Genomic DNA, 17,862 nt, shown 5'->3' on the forward strand with positions numbered 1-17,862 from the left:
ACGCAGCATTAACAAGATAGGGCCCCCCAGAGCATTGCTGGAGCTGCGTTGCGCTTGCGACGCAACTCCAGCAATGCGCCACTTTTTTGCCCCATGGTGTGCCGCATTGTAAATGCGGCGCATCCATGGTGGTGGAGCTGTGGCGCACAATAACTGGCGCATCCCTGCTGATATGCAGGGATGCGCCAGTTATTGTAAATATGCCCGTGGTGTGTAGAATGTGTGCTGTGCGCAAAATGTGTGCTGTTGTGTTGCAGTAAAGTAAGCGTGCTGTGCAATAGGCGTGCTGTACATGCTAGATTGCAATACAATGCGTGTACCGTTCTGCACTCGTGCTGTGGAGCACGTGTGCGCTGAGCAGAATGCGCGTGGTACAGTAGGGTGCGTGAGCGCTGTACAGCACAGCAGGCGCGTGCCTGATACTGGCAGCCCTCCTGCCCCTGCGCTTGTTGTGAAACTGATCCGTGATTGTTGGCTCAGCCAGACTCTTCCTCTCTATTGAGTTACTATATTTAGAAACTCCTACTTGTGTCGCCACGGGCTCTGATCACATCTCTCTCTCTCTCTCTCCCTCGCTCTCTGCAGTTTCAAAACACCGCTGACTTCTCCACGCGCGCTTAGCATAACCATATAATTTGGAGCCGAGAAGCAGGGGCAACTTTCCTTTCCCGCCGATGCGCTGGGAGGCAGTTCTCAATGAGGTCTGGGGCACTCGGAGCGGCGCGCGGATAACGTAATGAGGTAGGATCCAAGGACGCCGGCGCTCTGCTCACGAGACCTAGCGCATGAATGAAGCCTTGGCTTGGGCTTGGAAAGCATCAATGAGAAGAATTAGCGGTCTGCCTGGAGCCGGCGCGCGGGGTGATGCTTGCATTTATTAGATGCACATCGTCTCATTTAAGTTATCATCTATGAATCAGAGTAACGTTCCCTCTGGTTGCGGACAAGATTGTATTGTGCGCGCTCTGACGAGACTGCGCTGGTAAAGGGCTGTAAAAATAGGCAGGTCCTGCAGGAAATGTGACTGGCAGGAAGGCCTCCGAGACCTGTCAGATCACGTCTCACGTCGCGGGGGAAAGTTCAGCTGAAAAGGCAAATCAACTTGAGCCTGTAGAAGGCGAACAGCGCGTTTTATGCTCGTTAAAGTCGGCGGAGTGATTAAATCGGACTGTGAGGTGTGAGCAGAGGTCTGCGGGTAGGAGACGGGTCACGGGCGGCGTGGGTCTTTAGTCCGGAGAGATAGTCGAGTGAATCCGTGTGAAATTAAAACATCCTGGTTTGTAACTGTACTTTTCAAATGACATGTGGCCGCCCCCACAGGGTGATTGATGCGCCGTGCTCTGCCCGAGAGTCTGCAGTGTGTCTGTGATGCTGGCGTCAAAATCATCCCTGCTGCTTGTTTCTCAGCCTGGGTGGTTGCAATGTACTTCTCAAGAAAACTGTTAGGCGATTGTGCATAACATTTCAGTTTTGCATTGTATATTTTACAAATTGTAATTAAAGTCCCGATTTTCAGCCTTAAAGCCTTTGGGCTGACTAGCATGCTGTGTGAATTTTGTTTATTCAACGCCAGCTAACTGACAAGCGTTGTAAAGAGCAACTTTCACTCAAACAACAGATGAGTGCTGCCACTCCACATGAATTAACACCATAAAAGGTGAAGAAGACATATTTTCAGTCACAAACATATGGAAAAAAAAACCCGAATAAAATACGATTGAGATAAAACTATTGGGCAGAGTGGAAAAGAAAGGGCAAATGAAGTCAGGAACTTGAAAGAACATCTCAACATGTTCTTCAACCAAAGAAACAGCTTCATTTGCTCATGAGCGCTCGTGACCATAGGGGACCAAGTCTGTAGGTCTAGGGACCTAGTCGCAGAAGCTTGCATATGTGTGTTGCCTCACAGTTTTGCACAGATGCTTGGATGCACATGGTTTTTGTGGCCCCCCTACTACTTTTGGCTGTCAAGTCCCGCTTGTCAGCTGGTGTGTCCGAAAGAGATACCCTTTTCACCCATGTACATAACTTCTGTCATTGTAGGCGTGCTTGGGGGATCTGCCAGGTATCAGTGTACACAGGGAGGTCACCTGTCTGACTGCCTTCTCTGCCTGGGTTATCAACCCATTCGAGGTGACCATGCTCCAAAGAGTTGTCCTTTGACATGTGCCTTCTGAACAAATATCTCATATTTGAATTGCTTTGTTTATATGTTGTCCCACCAAAATAGTATATTGCATTATAAAATGGCATTATATTTATATTAGCATGAGTGTGTCTGTTTGATCACGAGCATGAGTGTTTCTTGGAATTATCAAGTTGGAATAATGACAGAATTTAACGATGCGCTAGTGTTACAGTTCACAACAAGAAGGCATTTCTCATGTGTAGCTTGCTATCTGCTATGGAAGAACCAGAGGGCAGGTTGCATTCACTTTTCATTAATGATGTATAGCTTTGAAGAAATACTTGCATGATTTGATGAAAGCAAAAGTTCAATATGCACTGATCATCAGGTGCAAAAGCAACAGTTGTCCAAGTATTTCTGGTGTAAACTGGCACCGGCCAGGTTTAAATGCCATTTTTGGCCAGGTGGCTGGTCAGTGCAAAGTTGCACTGGCCGCTCTGTTCTGCGTGCGTACAGAAATATTCAGTGTCAAATTAAATTAAATTAACTTGCAGCACAATATACAGATGCCAGGGGAAATGTAAGTACAAACAGCCAGTAGCATGTTAATAAGATCCAGTTATTGTAAATTATATTGCTGTAGCAATGCCATTAGCATGTGCATCTGGTTCTTCATCCGTTCAGGACTTCTGTCTGAAACAATCCGAGCAATACACCGATTAATCTCACCCTAAGCTGCTTGCAAGCAGACAGCTAATGGATCGGATAGGGAGCTAAGGAGGGGTTTAAGTGTTTCAAATAGTCCTGCAACACAAGCTGTATGATTGATATGGGATAACAGTGTTTAGTTTGTACCCAACACATGCATTCAGGGGGCCAACGTTTTTCAAAGGAGCCCACTGCTCATGATGCTGAATTCATTCTGAGTTTGTAACATGGTAAACTTTCTTAGTTTTAATTCCATTTAAAGCTGCTTTCTTCCACCACACTATACTACTTGTTTCTTTATCTCACTATTTTAGTTTTTCTCCCCTTGTCAAAGCATGTTCTTCTCTGTTCTGTCTCCATTTTCTGTCTATCTGTATCTCTCTCTTCTTTTTGCTGTGGGTCAAATTCTGATGAAAAGGTCTCCTTTCAGTGCTTGAAATGGAAAAATGGAAGTGCAGGTACTCTGTACAAGAGTACCTGCTTGTTTCTGAGAAGTGCTGGTACTCTTCAATTAAAAGTATTACATTTCTCTTGAGAAGTGCCGGTACTCTCCCTCTCAAAATAAAAAAGTGCCTGTACTCGATACCAGACAGTACTGACCCATTTAAAGCACTGTCTCTGTTCCCAAAAATGAGGGCCGGCGATTACCACCTTCTTCAACTTGTGTCACATAATCACTGGACTAACACAAATTAATTTTCTTTTAAGCAGAGTAATATTTAGAGCTTAGCAACAACACCTTAAAAGACCTGTGTCTAGTTTCACATGTGTTTGTGATCCTTGAGCAATGGCTGAAGTTACCTGGTTTGGAAGAAGCCAAATTATCTACCCCCAGTTCCTAGTTAAAAACATACATTCTCCAAGCCATAGTTAGCGCATTGTGTTCAAGATGTGTGACACAAGCATGGAATAAAAAGCAGTGTTAACCATTTCATATTGTCTGGTTACCTGCTTTAAGAGGGTTTTCTGTAAAACCAATATCAGAACTCCATAAAGAGACAGCAAGAAAACACTTGTTAATCTCTGCATGGTCCATGAACGGTATTCCCTTGCATTGGTATACACACATGTACACATAGACACGTACAGGTGTACACCAAACACACAGTCACTCTGTAGACATATTCTTTATGTGATGGTATGCTTAGAAAACAAAAAAAGTAATATGTAGACAGTAGGAAATCAAAATACTGTTGATATTGCAAAATTGCCTGCACCTTATCTCCAGATTTGTCTTTAGCATGTATTTATGTATGCCTTGATCCATCTAACATCACTGATGCAGTCAAAAAGATACATTTCAAGACTTCACTAAAAACACAACTTTTTTGGATTAGGCAATGGTTAGTTAAATGATCTGGTTGATCCTGCCAGTTGAGTATGTTTGGTTCGAAGAATAAGCTGTGCACGTGTGATAACCTTAGCCAGCACGATGAACCTGCAAGTTGCTCATTTAATCGGTTTTGGTCCCTTTGATCATTGTGCATGTTTGGGAACCATGTCATTTGATTATGTCTGTATTGACAATGAAATAAGAATGCAAACACACATTTGCATATGAGGACAAACCAATGAGATATTGTTGTTTGAGCTACCATACAAAGCTAAACTAACAACACAAGAATGAAGGATTATACGTAACTTCTTTGTGAATTATATCACATAAGCATCTCAAAAATCAATCTTAAATAAACTATGTAAATAATGGCATGGAAAATTATATGAATGAGCTAAGGCTGCTTTTTGCCTGATTGTTGACTAAGAAACGTAAATAAGTAAAACAAGCAGTATTCCACATTTGGTGGTATTTATACTACTTTTTAGTTGTGCATGTAGTCAATATTTTGCGTTAGTTCCAAATTTCTTGTCAGTCTGCACCTCAGACTGTGGCTTCTCCTAGTGTGTAACAAGACCAAGCAGAGTTTGGCTGCAGTTAGACTTGTGTCTGCTCCACCATTTACAACAATACTTTGCCTAGATTGGCACATTGACCTAAACTGTCCCTTTATAATGGAAGTATAGAACATTTTTGGGCCTTATATCCACTGAACCTTTGGTTTTTGAATTCCGTCCTGGACCAAAATAGCCTTTGTCATCATGGTTACAAGTTTTCAGGATTTTCCATATCCTGCCGCATGTTTGCTGTTAGGAACTTAAATGATTTTTTGCCAATTAAATGTTTATCTACGGGCTAGCTTTGAACTTTTCATGCACTTTACAAAGGTTGGGCCAGAGGACATCCCACCTACTTACACAATATTCTCAAAGAGCGTGCCCCACTGTTTACTCCCCTGGTCCCTTGATTGAAGGCTTCTTCTTGGATGATGAGGTGTGTTTGTTAGGGCAAAGCTCTGTTTCTACCAGCTTATCTCCTTTTCTATAGCACCTCCCTTACAGTTACAGTGGAGACTTGGCTTCTGAGAAAGGTTTTTACTTGAAATCCATCATGCGCTGTGCCATCAATGACCTATTTGTGTCAATGCGGGGTGGGTATTCTAGGAACACTTGTTTTAATTCTGCACTATAAACATTATCATAAAGTTTCATACTAATTGCTACTATACTGTACCACATTATAAAACATGTGGGACTTGCAAAACGAATAGCATTTTAATCACAAACACGAAAGTACAAAAACAAGAGGACAAATTCTTTCAAAAGAGTACTACCGGGAACATCCTTTGAAGGACCCATTTGTCACAAGCCAAAACTTAGTAACCGGTGTGCTCATGTAAGTGTGTCATGTGGGGGGGAAGTGGGAAAGTCACCTCTGGCTGCTCTAGGATTGGATAGTTTTTTCCTCAACTGATAGTAATCACCGAGGCATGACAGTCCCACACCACTACACCATTCACCACAATGTTCAAACCTCTTCGCAGACACTGTGCTGCTCAGACTTACCTTTTAACCAAAGAAGTCAGTGTGTCATTTCTGCATCCTTTGTCTACCACACTCAGATCCTGGAACCTAGGGGGAGGAGGGCCCTAGTTCCCTATGGGACCTAGAAAAAGTATTCCCTTTCCTTCCAGGAAATGTTCAACTGCAGGTAGTCTCTGTTTTCACTCCCTTGCTGATGAACCTCTTTTTTTTTTTAACAACAGAATTTTATTGTTGACAGCCAGAGCAATAGGAATGCATCACAGGGCACCCACAGATGAACCTCTTTTTAATATTTTTCAACCTCTGCCCTTTCTTATGTGTCGGGATCACGTCGGGACAAGGGGTTAGCCTGGGACTCTCGAAGAGCAGCTCCCGTTTGCTCGAATATGCTTTCAAGATCTTCTGCCTGTCTCCTGAAACAGTCATGCTAACGCTTTGAGTGGATGCCACTCCCATAATAGCAAAATCTGTTTTGAAATCCGCGTTTGCATTTCTTGTTAGTATGTTTGGTTGTTCTATAGCGCGAACCTAACTTGGAAAAGTCGGAGTGCTCTACTTTATTGTAATGCTTTTTAGAAATCTTCATCAACTAAATCAAATTCGCAAATAAATGGCAGAGCTTTAAAAAAAAAAACTTGAAGGAAAACGAATCTGCAGAGACGAGTTTGTAAAACTTCTTAAACCTCACAAAATAAAAAGGGGCATATTATCAAGGACGGCGTTAAAAATTATCGCCGGGTTTAGTGGCAGAAAACTGCCGCTAAAGCGGCGATAATGGGCTTGATAATATGCCCTTGAGAATTCCCATAGAAGCCCATGTTGTGGTGTCAACATGGGCTTCTATTGGAATTCTCTGTTACAATAGAAGGATCTTGATAACATGCATTAAATAGTGTGCGGATGCTGGTTGATATGCATTATAAGGAATAAATGACCTCTCGTCCCGCATCGTATTGCTGGTGGAGGCTCTTACCACTTGAGCTTGGTGTCCCAGGAGGGGCTGTGCTGACGACTTGCTGGGTCGCAGGGTTGCTGTACACGAGAGGAGCCGCCGGACGGGACTGCAGGTCCCAGGAGCCCTTGAGCCGCTGAGCTCCGCAGCTGTGTAGCGGCCCGCCCTCCCGCCATCCCGCCCACTAACTGTTTAAAAAACCTCGCGGAACCCGCTGCCGCGGGTCCCGCATCGTATTGCTGGTGGAGGCTCTTACCACTTGAGCTTGGTGTCCCAGGAGGGGCTGTGCTGACGACTTGCTGGGTCGCAGGGTTGCTGTACACGAGAGGAGCCGCCGGACGGGACTGCAGGTCCCAGGAGCCCTTGAGCCGCTGAGCTCCGCAGCTGTGTAGCGGCCCGCCCTCCCGCCATCCCGCCCACTATCTGTTTAAAAAACCTCGCGGAACCCGCTGGCGCGGGTCCCGCATCGTATTGCTGGTGGAGGCTCTTACCTCTTGAGCTTGGTGTCCCAGGAGGGGCTGTGCTGACGACTTGCTGGGTCGCAGGGTTGCTGTACACGAGAGGAGCCGCCGGACGGGACTGCAGGTCCCAGGAGCCCTTGAGCCGCTGAGCTCCGCAGCTGTGTAGCGGCCCGCCCTCCCGCCATCCCGCCCACTAACTGTTTAGCGGCCCGCCCTAATCTCCTATTGGCTTTTGTCCCGGCCAAATTACATCAGTTCCTGCAGAGCGGGACGCGACGCGGGACGCCCAGTACGAAGCCCGGACAAAGGGCGGACAGTCTGAGACAGTCCGGGACAGGAGGGGGCAGGTGGGAGCAGCAGACCGGGCTATTGAAAATCGTGTTATTCAATTCACCAATTCGTATTCATCTGTGTGGATAGATTGACTAGCCATTGTTGTTTATCGTCTAATGTTCCTAGGTGATCGGAGGCCGTATGTGTTAATCCATCTGGGAAATATTGGTATATTGTTGTTTGGTCCTCACAAGGAGAAATTGTAGGGGGGTGTGGGTTCCTGTTTTGCCAATTATGCCTAAAGCCAAGACAGCAGCCCCGACCACAACCATGGACAATTACCTGGTTAAGATGGTCGATAAAATTAATCAAGAACGTAGGAAATCTTTAGGCCGTCCAGGGTCACAGAGTTCGTTGTCCCCCCTGCCTAACTGCTTGGCCTCTGAGCCCTCTCCTGATCAGGATCTTAATACTCCCTTATTACCCACTGAAAGTATAACTGAGGGAACTGTAACCGACTCCATTAGCTTGGAAAGTGATACTCCTGAGTCCACTAATGACCCCGAACCAGGCCAAGCTATCATACCTGATGTACCTATCCCCAGCCAGTCTGTATCCAGACGCCAAAAATTAACACGCACCTGTAGGAACACTAGCAAACCCATTCAGCCTAAGCGAGGAGGGAATCGCCATGTTAACAAAAACGATCCCCCCTCGCAGAAAAATCTCCCAGTTCAATCTGTGTCAACGGAAGGAGCAAAGGTCATCCTAGATGACATCAAAGCCCGCATTTTCACACCACCCTCCTGCTCCATGGTATTCGGAACAACTTAAAAGCCTCCGCTCACATTGTAAGACCTTGGAGCGTAAATGGAGACAAGGCTATTCTCCTTCACGTAAAGCCACATATAAAGAAGCCTTAAAAAAATACCACTACAGTTGTAAAACTGCTAAAGCAGACTACACAAGGAAAACTGTGACTGATGCACAAAACTGCCCAAAGGTGCTATTCTCTGTTGTCAAAAAATTGACTGGTGCTAACTCGATCCCTCCTCCCCCGGCACTTGATGGCATTCAGTGTCAGTCCTTAGCGGATTACTTCATAGATAAAGTTGATCTTATCTATGAAAATTTCACTACACCTCCAGGTACTATGTACACTGCCCTTGACATAGTCCAAAAATTGGAAAACAATGACACTGATGCAGTAGTCACTACTTGGCAGCCCTTAGACGCCATTTCTTTCCTCTCCTGTTTAAATAGTGTGAGATCGGGCTCCCCACAGGACGCTCTCCCGGCCAAAATATTAAAACAATTAGACCCTCTCACTCATCCCCCCATCATTAAATTACTCAACGCTTCTCTGAGCGAGGCCCATGTCCCACAACCTTGGAAACACGCCATGGTTGTACCGTTATTAAAAAAACAGGGTGCAGATCCTTCAAATCCTGCTAATTTTCGCCCTATATCTTTGTTGCCAATTTTCTCAAAGATATTGGAGAGACATATAAATTCTCAGCTCTCCAAACTGGTTGAAAACACTGGATTTCTCCATCCTTCTCAGTCGGGCTTTCGGCCTAGGCACTCAACCGAGACAGCCCTCCTGGGGGTGACAGAGAGTCTTAGGCACGGTGTCGATCAGGGAAACACCATGGCGCTCATCCTGCTGGATTTGAGCGCAGCTTTCGACACCGTGTCACATTCCATCCTCATTGACTCTCTGAAATCTCTAGGTGTGGCAGGCCAGGCCTTGGCCTGGCTGGCGTCTTTCCTTAGTGACCGAAGCTTCCAAGTGTTTTCTTCTAAAGCTGCCTCCGCCATTTGTCCTTCCACCCGTGGCGTCCCTCAGGGCTCAATTCTTAGCCCTTTATTATTTAATATTTATGTTAAACCCTTGGCAACCATAGTCGAACAAGCTGGGCTAACCCTGTTTTCCTACGCAGATGACACCCAGATTGTCTTCTCCTTGTCAGGGAGAGACGTAAACAACATCTCCGCACTCAAGTCGGGCCTCACTCTTGTGGCCGACTGGATGCGGAGAAATTGTCTCAAGCTGAATGGGGAGAAGACCGAGGTGGTCATTCTGGGACAGAACAAACATCTTTGGGGTCCTCGCCATTGGCCCATCGAACTGGGAAATGCGCCTACACCATCTACGGCAGTTCGCAACCTGGGCGTCATTACTGACGACAGGCTAACTATGAGACAACAGGCTACTAAGGTCTCAGCCATCTGCTTTTCAACCTTGCGATGGCTTCACAAGATTTTGTGGATGCTCCCCCTCTCCTCTCGCAGAACTGTAGTCCAGGCACTTGTAACATCACGCCTGGACTATGGCAACATTCTCTATTTGGGCGCAGATAAAGCTACTATACATGTGCTGCAGGTGGTGCAAAATGCGGCCGCGCGCCTGCTAAAGAATGTCCCCAGACGCACCTCAGCCACTGCCGCTTTGCGTGACCTCCATTGGTTGAGCATCCCAGAACGCGTTAAATTCAAGGCACTCTGCTATATGTTCAAGGCTAAGCAGGGTAGCGCCCCAGTATATGTTCAGGGGCTGGTAAAACCCTATAGACCCCTGCGCTCATTAAGGTCATCGGACATTGGCAATTTCACAGTACCAAGATGGAAGTTGGCAAAAATGGGAGGCCGCTCCTTTTCCACTCTTGGTCCTAAATACTGGAACTCCCTCCCATTGGCATTAAAATCTGAGACCAACTTACTCCGCTTCCGTAAGGCTTTGAAGACCCTGCTCTTTACTAAGCGTGACCAATAGTTGGCAGAGGCCTTAAGTCAAGGTGACATTCTCTTTTCTTCTACAGTCTATCCCTGGCGCCGGGAAACCCATTGTGGGTAGCTGTGCGCGGTACAAGCTTAAATAAATAAAATAAAAATAAAATAAATAGATAAAGAACAGCTGGATTTTATAATTCAGGCTATTGATGCCAAGTTTGACATATTTGTTAAACCCCTATTGACCAAACTTTCCACTCTTACCGACGAAGTAGTCAGATTGGGAGGCATCTTGGATTCTTTTCTTAAGGTTAGACCAGCCACAAACACTATTGCTGGTATCCAGGTGCCCGAGGAGACATCTTTAATTACATCTAATACAGCCCCAATGACGGTCGAGAACAGAAGTCCTGATTGCAGACCTGGGTGTGCCCTCGGAAAGTCCGATGCAGTTCCCAATGTATCATACCAGCGGCAAGACACCTCTAAACCATCCTCCGGTTTAGTACCGGGGGAATCGTTGGGCCATAATGTAAATACCCTTAGCTCCAGAAACCCTCAACCGGACCTGCCACCTACGTGCGCACCTTTTGTAGCAGTTCTTATGAATGTCCCCCCTGTTAAGAGGTTTGATAGCAATCCTGCAAGCGGAGAATCCCACTCGTCATTAAAGAACAAGACTGTGGACTGGCTCCACCGACAGTGTGATTTCCCTGTAGCCCTATCTAGGGATATACTAAGTACCAGGAGAACTAATTGGGTTGGTAAATCTCGTAAGACCAGCGAAGGTGACTGTATAGTCATCAATTTCCGCAACCCCCAACTTACCTCTACAGTTTTAATTAAAGCCGCTTCTCTCCCTGCGAGTGACCATGGTATATCTTTGCGGCCGCTTGGGTACTTCTATAGAGACTTTGCTACCCAACCTGTTATCCAATCTGCTGATGAGCGCCACTGGTACAGGCCTAGAGTTCAGGATTTGTGTGCTACTCCCACTATCTCTACGTTTAATAGATTCCAACCTTTAAGTGGGCTTGATTACAATGATTGACTGGAGCCTGCTATAGATGGTGTCAGGTCGGAGGACTTGGACTTGAGTAAAGTGAGCTTTAGTATGGCCCCCAGGATATTAACAAACATTACTAACAATATTGGTGTAAGCCAACCAGACTCTATTGTGGCTTGTGACCATGATAGTCCGGTTAATGCGAGAGGGGATAGGTTTACTTTGAATTCTTCCACCTGCCTAGCTAACTCTGGTTCGTGTTTTATAGCTTGTTGGAACGTTGCGGGACTTTCCCACAAGGATGAATGCTTAGGTTGGTTCGATTTTATCAATCTTTTTAATATTTTATGTTTCCAGGAAACCTGGAGTTTGGTCCCCATTAATTATAACGGGTTTGTTTCATATCAAATACCAGCTGTGGCTTCGAACTCAGGAAGAGCCAAGGGTGGCCTCCTGACACTGATTTCTGTTGATGCTCCGCTCACTGTAAAGAAACATGTCCCGGTGGGGGCCCATTCCCAGATCCTCTGGCTTTGTAAGGAGCAGGATAGGAATATCCTTTTAATCAATTTTTATAATAATGTTTTTGACAATTCTAGGCAACGGATAGCTTTTGCCTTGGAGGAAGCTTTGGTTAAAATTGTAACAGGAAATGACATTGCTTTTGATTTTATCTGGTTGGGGGATTTTAATACCTCTGTCTGTATGTCTTCTGCCCATAGGGTCTGTGGTTTCTTAAGCTCCCGAGGTGAGGGAGTCGCCCATTTTCCCCATAACCCATACGGGGATTCATTAAATAAAATCTTGACGACATATGATATGGAGATCATGGGGAACGCGAGGGGTGCTCTTGGTGAAATTCTCCCCACCTTTAAGGGCAGAAACGCTAACTCTGTCATTGATTTTATTTGTACTTCCTCTAGCCTTATTCCATGGTGTTCAGCCCCCTTGGTAGTAGATAATTTAATTAGTGACCACAACTGCCTGATCATGGAGATGGTTTTTTGGAAGACTAATTTAGGTCCCAAACTAAGTACTGTGGATAACATTGAACCACATAGATCCAATGGATTTAGAATTAGGTGGAAGGGGGAGAAGGCAGACCTTTTGTCTAATTCCATTATTGTTAACTGCTCTAAAGAAATTGAAACTATCTTAGCGAGTGAAGAACCGACAGCTGTAATTTTGAACAAATTTGTCGATATCAATCACTCTATAGAAGCAGTATTCACCAAACATTTCAAGGGCGATTCAAACCGGCAAAGGGGGTGGTTTGATCATGCCAGCACTGCTGCCCTTAAGAGCCTTAAAGTGGCTTTGGCAGTTAAACAGAGGGACACTAACCTTATCAGGCATCTTAGGGCTATCTACAAGGCAGCAGTATCAGAAAGAAAGGCAGAACTTAAGCGTGAGGCCTGGGATAAGTTAGACCGGGCCGCCGAAACCTCTGATTCCTCGCTATTTTGGGCTACTGTCAACAGCCCATTTTTAAGGGACGAGGTTACGCCTGTTCTGTCGGCTAACGTTAGCGTGGGAAGCTGGGTCTCCCACTTTTCTTTGATTTTTGATTCTGATAAACATTTGGACAATGGAGGTGGGGTCTGGCCAATCATTCCCCTAGATATCTCACCTACCGAGGTTAAGAAATGTATTATTGCAAGCAAAGGTGGGAAGGCTCAGGGACCAGATGGGGTGCCGGTGGATATTTATAAAAAAGAACCGGAGATCTGGGGCCCGCTATTGACTAAAGTATTTAATGCTGCTGTAAGACATGGTGCACCGCCCACATGGGAGGAATCTATTATTATTCCCATCTATAAGAAGGGGGAGAAGGGTGATGCTAAGAACTATCGGCCTATCTCCCTTCTAGATTCCTCCGTGAAAATTATGAGCCGGGTGCTCCTTGTTAGATTAGAAGACTGGGCAGAAAATAATAACATCCTGGCTAATTCCCAATACGGATTCAGGAAGGGCAGAGGCACAGTAGAACAGTGTCTCAACCTAGAACTACTTATTGGGAAATATACTATGGCCAAGAAAGGTTCCCTCTTCCTCTGTTTCGCCGACCTCAGTAGTGCCTTCGATATGGTCAACCATCAGATTCTTTGGGAGACACTACTTGGAATGGGGGCTCCGGAGGGTATTGTCTACTTCCTGGCCAGACTATATGCTAATCTTAGTTCTAGTGTTCGATATGGCCCGGGTGGGGAGTGTACACCAAAGTTTCCTGTTAAGCGTGGCATCAGGCAGGGGTGTGTGCTAGCTCCCCTGCTTTTCACACTTTTTATCAACGAGGTAGACTCTGTCTTAAGGTCTGTGGGGGCGGATGCCCCAATCATACTTGACTCCTACATCCCGGTCCTACTATATGCGGACGACGCAGTACTTCTTTCTAGGACCCCTGTCGGCCTCCAACGCCTCATGGACAGGTTTTCCTTGTTTATTGGGGAAAGGAAGCTGGTCATTAACAAAACAAAGACATTTGTCATGGAATGCGGTAAGGGCCGTAAAAAACCTCATTCCTTCTTTATGGAAGGACAGAGGGTACAGACGGTCGATACTTTTAACTATCTGGGTATCACCTTTTCCAAGACAGGTAGCTGGTCCAGCGAAGTCACCCACGTTAGAGCAAGAATGGCGAAATGTGCTCACGGGGTATTTACGTTCGCCTCTAAGATCGGGGATAAACGGATTAGGGACATGCTGAAGATCTACCAGATGAGGTGCCTCTCAATTGCCCTTTATGGAGCAGGTGTCTGGGGGCATGTTTCAGTTGGGAGTCTTCAAGTGGAGGAAAACCTGTTTTTAAAAAGGTTACTTTGTTTGCCTACTTCAGCATCCACGCATTTGGTGCATAGGGAACTTGGAATACCCCATCTCTTGGATTCCATTGCCCATAGACCTCTAATGCTGTGGCGTGCTATCTGGGCTAAGGAGGAGACCTCCATGAACAGAGCTATTATTAAGGACTGTCTGTCTCTAGATAATTATTTGAAGATCCCCTGGGTAAATTTTGTTATGCGCAGTTTTAAGGACATATATGGTCTTAATCTATACGAGGACTGCTATGCTGCCAACAGTTTGTCCAAAAGCGAACTGAAGTCTGTTTGGTTGTCGCTAAAGTATGAGCAACATTTGAAGGCCAGTAGCAATTTATCCACCTGTAAGCTCTATGACAGCTGCTGTGAGTTGTCAGGCTATCAACCATATTTGAGCTTTGTTACTAGACCCTCTCACAGGTTCGTTTTAACTAGACTGCGCTTTGGAATTGTTCACCATTTGGTGGCGTTTCCCAATATCAAAAAATACCCAATTGGTCCTTGCCCTTGTGACGGCACTACAGCTCAAAGCACAATGCACTTTCTATTGTTCTGCCCATTATATGGTAATTACCGTATTGCTTTTTTAAAACCCTTGTACAAGAAACTCGGTGTTAGAACAGTTAAGGATGTTATGAAACTGATATTTAACCCCTCTCCCGATGTTTGCTTTTTTACTGCCACATTCCTTTTAAAAGCTATCAAGGCTAGGCCCAGTATCATTATATTTTAATACCGTTATTGCTGTTTTTATCTCTATTCTGTTTTAACCCCATAGATGAAGCTTTTATGAATTATTCTTGCTATCAATCTATGTGTATTATTGATGTTTTTTATGTATGACCTGCTTTTATGGACTTTTGTCAAGCTCCGAATAAAGCTTTATGAATTGAATTGACCTCTCATCACACATAAAACAATATTGCAAATCAATTTAGTGTTCTGTGACATTCTGAATTAACTAATTACTTGATCTCACTCCGGTATATAGTCATATATCTTCTTGTTGACTTTGTTACTTAAGGTAAGGGATGCTTAATCACATATAACCTTTAGAACCATAGGTCAACATATGATTAATTACAGTTGTTACATGTAAGTATTATACTATTTAAATGCAAACTAATAAATGACGTTGCACACACCGGAGGTAGCTAATCAAAGGAGCAGAAAACAAATGCATACATCTGCAATACCACAACAGTCCCTTCATAAATCTCCCACATACAAGCAGAACATACACATGGACACACACACATGCGCACTCCCCACACACACACGTACTCCTGCAGTAGGAACGGTTCATTTGTTGAACAACATAAACGTTGGTATGGTGCCAGACTTATTCCACACACCTTCACAGGATTTGTTGACCAATACACCTGCAGCTCACAGTGGCACCATAACTACACCTAAACTTAGGTAACAAATGGTTTTGGCAACCTCAGAACATGACAACCCAGACTCCCCAAAGAATCGTGGTATCAGATCTAGAACCTTTTTACTCAGTTGCTCACGCTCACTCTGAAAGGATCACAAGAAATACACAAAGAGACGTTTCCAATATTTATTCAACCATTGTGATTCTTGTATAAAATATATGTGCTGCAATGATTAATAGACAGAAGCAGACAAAAGTTATTTGCAATATAAGAACAGTGAAAAGGATAAACAAATACATAATCGTGCTAAAATAGTGTATATATTTTGACATATAAAAGTACTCGATGTAGTGTACTCCTACTTTGTGCTCCCTAACCTAGTTGCCTAGGACAGGTGTTCTGCCAAGAATCCCCTACTGGATGATCTAACTCCCCATTACCTGAAGGCAAGGTATGTTGGTCCCTGGCTTGGTCACAAGTTGGACATCTCTCCTCGCAGAGGGTAATCAGGAATCATCTGGACTGAGACTTCGAAATAGCGACCTCGCAATGACAGCAGAGTAATTCTCTAGCTTGACCACAGAAATGCATGTGTATTTATAATAACATCATCCAGACTCCAGGTTCGAGGCTTCAGCCGGGCCAACATTGTTTATTGTCTTTGTGATAGCCATGTCGCCTCATAGACGAATAAGAAACAACATTTGCACAATGTGTGTCTAGGCCTAATACGAAATGTTCAAGGTGTCGTGATGGTGCACTTATGAAGTGAAATTCTAAGTAATGTGGTTTCAGAGAAAGGAATCCTGCACTGTCACACAAGCAAATGTGATTCAGAAGTCATTCTGTAGAAAAGGCAACTTAAGAAACATGTATGTGTAAAGTGGCAGTGTTTCTTACCAGCTGAACTTAGCCACATGACAGTGCAACCCTCCCATTACAGCATAGGCAGTACTATTTCCACTTTCTCCACAACACTGCGATGAAGGAGAAAATAACCTGGATTTGAGTGATGAAGAGAGCCAGATACAAGAGCTCTACCTTCTCCACATACAACTCCAACTCACTAGTAAGGGATTGCACAGAGAATGAAGATTAATAAAAAGGACAACACTCCCTGGAGTTCAGCTTTGTTGCAGAATGAAACCCCGCCCCCAGATGATTTGACGATTGTTGACTAAAGTGATATAATGGAGTAAGGGGCATATGTATTAAGACAGATTTGCGAGTCCTTAATAGCGATTTTTTGCGAATCGCTATTAAGGACTCGCAAATTGCTATGTCGATAGGAATTGCAATATTAATTGCGATTCCTACGCATTCCTTAATTGCGACTCTCAAATTGCAAGTCACAATTAAGGAATCCCTTCCCATTCATTCCTTTGGGCCAAAAGGCCCATAGGAATGAATGAGAATTCTGTGCGCAAATTGAGAGTACCCAATAGGGACTCGCAAATTGCGCAAGCAATTTCAAGGGTGCAAGGGTTCCAAAAGGACACCCTGTTGCACCCCTGAAATGTGCATGTGTGCACATGTAGCTCAAATACATGCCCTAAGGGCATGTATGTGTGCCACATGGCCCTCTGAGAAAAGCAAAAGTGCTTTTTCAAAGAATTTGCAAATTACCACCAACGTAAGTTGGTGGTAATTTGCAATTTCTTATGCCAAATTTGCACAACTTAGGTGCTTTCTACATTGCATTTATAGAATCGCAATTTGCGGTTTCTTAAATGTAATCGCAAAATAGGGAATCTCAAATTTTGTGATTCCCTATTTTTCAATGGCATTTTGGGATGATACATCCCAAAAGGCCTTTTCCCGTTCGCAAATGGGCCGATTCTGAGAATCGGCCCATTTGCGAACAGGAATGGGGCTTCATACATATGCCCCTAAGACCACAGACTTTATACAAAATTGAAGCTCCCAGGTGAGCTATCTGGGGTATTCTTAAAATTGATCAAATTATATGAACCATTGAGCTGGACAGAAACAGTTTACCCAAAAAATAAACCAGTAAAATAAACAATTTTGAGGGTACTACATCCCAGTTTAGTTACACTCAACGTGTTGCTAAGAAAGGAATCTCTTTTGATATAGACGTTTTGCTGAAATATAATGCTTTGCAGTAATCAAGATGTATACTTTAGCTAGTGTAAGACAAACTATGCCTCAGACTCCATCATTACTGTGATGTTTCATCGTGCCACGTAAAGAGATTTGTATTTTCATGTCTGACTAGAATAAAGATTGAATATGTTCCACCGAGGGGAACATTTTCAGACTGTTCTGGGTGAAGCGTACACATTCAAGGTTAACCTGACTGTCCCAGGAAGAATCATGGATCATGTAACTTTTATTGCTCCATGTGCAGACATTGCTTGAGAGAACGTTGTCAAATGTATTTGCAAGAAATTGGGTTACTGTTTGAGGGGTTTGAAACCCTTCTCAAGCAGCACCTACACTCCTAGTCAGGGTGAGGCACAGGTAAATCCCAAATTAACCTGTGCTCAACCCTCTGTT

At 44.4% G+C, this 17,862-nt stretch overlaps 1 long non-coding RNA gene across 1 annotated transcript in view; it reads left to right on the forward strand.

Annotated features, from left to right (window-relative positions):
- The first annotated feature begins 621 nt into the window (after window positions 1–621).
- Window positions 622–17,862, forward strand: part of LOC146789273 (uncharacterized) — a 473,794-nt gene continuing 456,553 nt past the window's right edge. Inside the window, exon 1 of the long non-coding RNA XR_014970043.1 lies at window positions 622–741. This is a non-coding gene — a long non-coding RNA (uncharacterized LOC146789273). The remainder of the gene's footprint in view (window positions 742–17,862) is intronic.

Source organism: Triturus cristatus, chromosome 10 (assembly GCF_964204655.1).
Source record: "Triturus cristatus chromosome 10, aTriCri1.1, whole genome shotgun sequence".
Lineage (NCBI taxonomy): Eukaryota > Metazoa > Chordata > Amphibia > Caudata > Salamandridae > Triturus > Triturus cristatus.